The 5,609-nt window shown below is 27.3% G+C and overlaps 1 long non-coding RNA gene across 1 annotated transcript; it reads left to right on the top strand.

Moving 5' to 3' along the window:
* Window positions 1-3,301: 3,301 nt before the first annotated feature.
* LOC148202183 (uncharacterized) lies at window positions 3,302-3,820 on the top strand. The gene is made up of 2 exons (XR_015784763.1): window positions 3,302-3,409; window positions 3,608-3,820. It is a non-coding gene; the product is annotated as an uncharacterized LOC148202183 (long non-coding RNA).
* The last annotated feature ends 1,789 nt before the right edge of the window (window positions 3,821-5,609 follow it).

Genomic DNA, 5,609 nt, shown 5'->3' with positions numbered 1-5,609 from the left:
TTTGATAAATAGAACCAATCTCAAGTGCATTGAAAGTAAATTTTGAAGTGTTCTGTGTGTTTTCATGGTGCCCGAGCGCCACTTGTTCTAGTGCGGCTCGCGCCTAGGTGCCCCTCGAGTGTCCCTACACCAGTTTTGGAAGGTTTTTAGGGTTATAGATATCTCTTTTGAACGTTCTTTAGGTTGTTTCTAAAGTTTTGAACCCTTCCGAAGCTGTTGGTGAGGGTTTCAAAGTTGTTTTCCTTGCCTAAGTATGAGTTTAAAGGGGTTTTGTGTTGTTTAGTGGTTTTTCTTGGACTATTCTTGTGTATTAATGTATATGGAATGATTTCATGTGATTTTTGATGACTTATTGGATTGTTTATGATCCTTTGAAGTATAATCAGTGTTATATATGTTTGTATGTGATGTAAAAGTGAAAGGTTATATGTATATGGTTTCATATGGATTCAATTGGTTTCATGATTGGTAAAATGGGTTCCACGGAGGGACTCCTTCGATGTGATTTCAAGTATCTTTAGAATGAATGCAGGGAGCTCAGTATTGAGAGTTATCCTAACACTCTAATGATCTTTCATTCTCAAATAGATAAGATTGACTCATTTGGTCATAGTAGTATGAGGTTTTAGCCTAAGTGCTTTCTGGAGGCCTACGACGTGATAACAGACTAACCTTATGAAGGTGGTAGGGTGAAACCCATTGACAATGACTTTGCAAAGCAATTGAGGCCACCACAAGTGCACAACATGTCATAGCTCGACATTCATTCTAAGTCCGGATAGTCGGTGTAGGTCTTTGCATATTAAGATGTTTGGAGGTGAATGTTACATATTTGATTTAAGGATGATATGTTATAAATGATATATGACATGTTTTGTATTCTAGCTTACCCTTGCTTTTGTGTTATATGTCTTTGTGTATGTTTTCTCTTTTACGATGATCACCTTAATGGTGTGAGCTTAGGGAAACATTCTTTACATCTCCTCTAGCGAGAGATGAGAGTGAAACAGTTGGGAAGTCAGATAATTGTACATATGTAGATATAGTCTTTCGTAGGTTTATTTTTTTTATAGTAGTTCCATTATCATATATGTAATATTAGTTTTACTAGTATTTTATTATTAAAAATGGGATGTTACAATTATATATTTATGTTATTATATTCTTTTAATTAAGAAATTAATTGTTCTTAATTTTAAGGAAACAATGAATTATATTATATATTTGATTATGTTGTATTTGTTTTGTATGGTTAAAACACAATGAGTTACTATTTATTGTATACATGGTAATTTATTAGGATTTTATTAAATAAATATTTATTGTAACATCCCATAATCTCACACTTGAAAATTCATAATTTATATATTGTAACATTACATTTACGGTAATATCTCGTAATCTCACTTAAAAATTCATAATTGATATATGTCTATACATGTTTTAAACTCAGATTTTACTATAAAACTATAACTTGAGTTCTTCTACTTTATTCTTCTATCTTTCTCTTCATTGGCAGTGAGTCAGACGACATTCCTTCATCTGCTCCTATATAACGAATTATACGATCATCGCACATACCCAAACACAAACACAAACAAGTAGGGTGAGCTAACATGCAACCAATCATTTATAAAACATGCATATTTACTTTGATGCACTCAACAAACCTCATATAATAATTATGTCAGTCACACTTATACCATCATACAACAATCGCATCATAGATACTCATCCATTACTTTGATACACTCAATATACACTCATTCTACAATCCCAATAGTCATTCCATAATACCCAAAAGGCACTTATCCCGACGATATGTTGATGAGCGGTCAACGGGAGTTTACGCACTTGTGATGCTTCTTAGTCCTCAACACTATGTCCAAAACCGGCACATAGACCAGGACCTCCTGCCCCTCTCACCACATAATTCATCCTTCTCTACTGGAGACTGGATGATTATTAGAGTATCAGGATAACCTCCAACTTCATGACCCTCAACATCAACATATACACACATACCATGGCATTACAGAATCTCTCCGCGAGACTCATACCATGCTCACATTCATCAACTCATATTATACCATTACGAAATCTCCCCATAATACTCATATCATGTTCAGATGCATAAATTCAAATCCAATATAATAAATTACAATCATCACAGAAATCATACAAACTGAATATATCACAAAATAAATTAACAATACTAAAATATCGCCATAAATGGTCACCAGAGAAGAATCAAATGTTTGACGAATCAAACTCACCATAAACGCCAGTACATATGACTAGTCACAACTTACTGGATTGGACCAGGGCTGCTCTATGATCATAGATGTACCAACTCCGGTTTTTAAGATTCCTCTATCCTACCATCACAATTATAATTCATAATTCCGTATCTACCATAATAACATGAATTCATCAGACATTTTCATTTCAACGAGGTATATTGCACAATAGTTTAACAGTACTCAATATGTACAATAAGATTTAAGTTAAAAACATATCGAGTAGACTTCCAAAAAGAGAGGTATGTCACAATGGACAACTTAAGTAAATATTTTTCATGGGTCTTACATTTATAGAATATGTATTAAATTTATGTATTAAATTTAAGTATTAAATTTAAGTATTAAATTTAAGTATTAAATTTAAGTATTAAATTTAAGTATTAAATTTAAGTATTAAATTTAAGTATTAAATTTAAGAATTAAATTTAAGTATTAAATTTTATTTAAGTATTAAATTTAAGTATTAAATTTAATTTAAGTATTAAATTTTAAATTTAATTTAAGTATTAAATTTTAAATTTAATTTAAGTATTAAATTTTAAATTTAATTTAAGTATTAAATTTTAAATTTAATTTTTACATATTCAATTAAATTTAATTATTATATATTAAATTAAGAAATTAATTATCTTGATTATTGTGTATTTGACTTTGCTGTGCTTTTCTTTGTATGGTAAAAATAAAATTATTTACTATATAATGTTGAGTTTATTACGATTTTGTTAAGGAAAGTATTTAAAGAGGAAATATCTGTAAATATGTAATATATTTAATTTAATTTATATATTTTGATTATTTTTTGCTGAGGTTTTTTGTATAGTAAAATATTTATGCTATTGTATTTTGAATTAAAAAATTAATTATATATGCTTTTAAGGAAAGTATTAAGATTAAAATTTCAAAATTAATGCATAATTTATTTATTTTTATTGAGTTTATTGTTGAATAAAATTCTGGAGGAAAATAATTTGTATATATAGAAGGGTCATGATATAAACCAACATACCCACATTACACAGAAAAATATCAAATTTGAAAGGAAGTTTCGAAGATGAGGAGTTTGTTCATTGGAATTCTATGCATTGCCTTTATCGTAATTGCTTCAGGTAAAAAATATATATTAATCTTTTTCTTTAGTTTCTTTTGAAGAAATGAAATATGTAAAAGAAGCTAATTTGTTTTATAAAATGGATCATATAATTACTTCGGATTTTAGAATAAGTTTACGAATGGTTTGGTTCAAAATTGATCTTATATTATTGAAAATGGTGATTTATATGTGTTTAAATTTGTTGTTATTGTAGGGCCAACAACATGTGTAGGGCGTATTGTCCTACCGCCGGGTAGCGTTTGCATAGGGCCATGCAGCGGCGATTGCGCAAAACAATGCGTTACGAGGGGATTTCATAGTGGATCCTGTTTTCCTATGTGTTGTTGTACTAAAAGTTAAACTTTCATATTCTATGTTACTTTAAAAAAATAAAAGAGTAATGATAAGAAATGCTCCTTTATATTCATTTGAATTATAATGATAAAATATTATAAAAAAAATAAATTTAATAATTTTAAATAAAAAGAATAAAAAATAAAAAAATAATGTCAAATGTTAAAAATTTATGTGTATACCAAAATATCATTTCTTAAAATGAAACTATCACTTTCCTTATATATCTTGTTTAAGTATTTGTGTTCTTTATCTTTAGTGTTTGGATTAATTATCAATTCAAAATTACCAACATTTCTTTTTGTAATTTGAATGTGATGGATAAATATGCACTATTAACTTATTCTTTCTCTTTAAAAAAATATAATATATAATTATATGCAAGATAATATAATATAACTATATACACACTGTTAGAATGAATTATAACAATTTTATATGTATGTTAATCATTAAAATTATATTTAATTTAAATATTCACCTTCTATTTAGGAATGGTAATACGGTCAAATATATATATATATATATATATATATATATATATATATATATATATATATATATATATATATATATATATATATATATATATATATATATATATATATATATATATATATATATATATATTATATTTAAATTAATATTTTATATCATACTTATTATTATATTATTAAATAAAATATATAATATATATTTTAGTATAGTTATTGACTATAACTTATTTATTAATTTTATCAATTTTTAAAGAAGAAAAATTATACAAAATACACTGTAATAAAGTTCTAAACACAAAAAACATGGAGTCTATTGAATTAATTCTAATAAAATTCATATTAAATTTTTTTTATATTTACTAAATATTATATATATATATATATATATATATATATATATATATATATATATATATTGATTATTAAAGCGAAATAAATAACTGATAAAATTTAAGTATGAATTTATGTTGTACATTAAAAAGAGAAAAAAAAACAATATATAATAAAAAAATCCCCATAAAATTATAAGTAACTTGATAAATCATTTTGATATAAATAAGTGGTTGTTAATGAATCTGCAAGTGTACCGAATCGCACAAGTAATATAAAATGGTAAGACCAAGTATCGTATCCCAGAAGACTCTCGACGATAAACAATTGTGTGATAACTCGATTAGTTAAGACTTAAATAAAACGACATCATTGGTTTTAGATGCAAAGACAAAAAATTAAATATGAATGCAGTTTGATCAATAGCAGAAGAGCATAGTGATAAATAGATGTTGTTTAATATGAGATGAGTATGTTGTTGGGGTTAGATTTCACCAAGTTCCTTCTCATGTATGTAAGAATTCTTCTTTATGCATCAATGTTTGCGTCACTCACTAAATTACCTAAACCCGATCCCTCGGCGAATAAGCTTGTCCTTAGTCATCAATTCATGCAATTCCTAGCATTCCTTGTAATTAAATGTGAAGATAAAGAGCTTAAAGACGATCAAGACTCATACCCTCATCCTTAAGCAATATTACCCTTGGGAGAGTTCAACAAGAACCTGAATTGTAAGGAGCCTCCTAACACTCATGCAATTCATAAATCATGCAATGAATGAGTTAAAACAAGCATGTAATAAGCACAGATGAATTACTCTAACAATTAATGAAAAAGCATGTGTTATTAAGAATTAATTGAAATACATGAGAGTTCACAAGGTTATATCATCCCCCAAAAACAAATAGAGTTTAGTTCACCATAGACATGATGAAACTAGATGAATAATGGAAAAGCATGAGATAGCAAAACCCTAATTAGAGGATTGAAGCTTTCGCATCCAGATCCGCCTTCAGAGAGTGGAAGAGAGTGTTG

The sequence above is a fragment of the Vigna umbellata genome, chromosome 3 (assembly GCF_029865625.1).
Source record: "Vigna umbellata cultivar VRB3 chromosome 3, Vumbellata_1.0, whole genome shotgun sequence".
Lineage (NCBI taxonomy): Eukaryota > Viridiplantae > Streptophyta > Magnoliopsida > Fabales > Fabaceae > Vigna > Vigna umbellata.
Note: the sequence above shows the minus strand (reverse complement) of the source record. Positions and strands in the feature narration are given on the sequence as shown.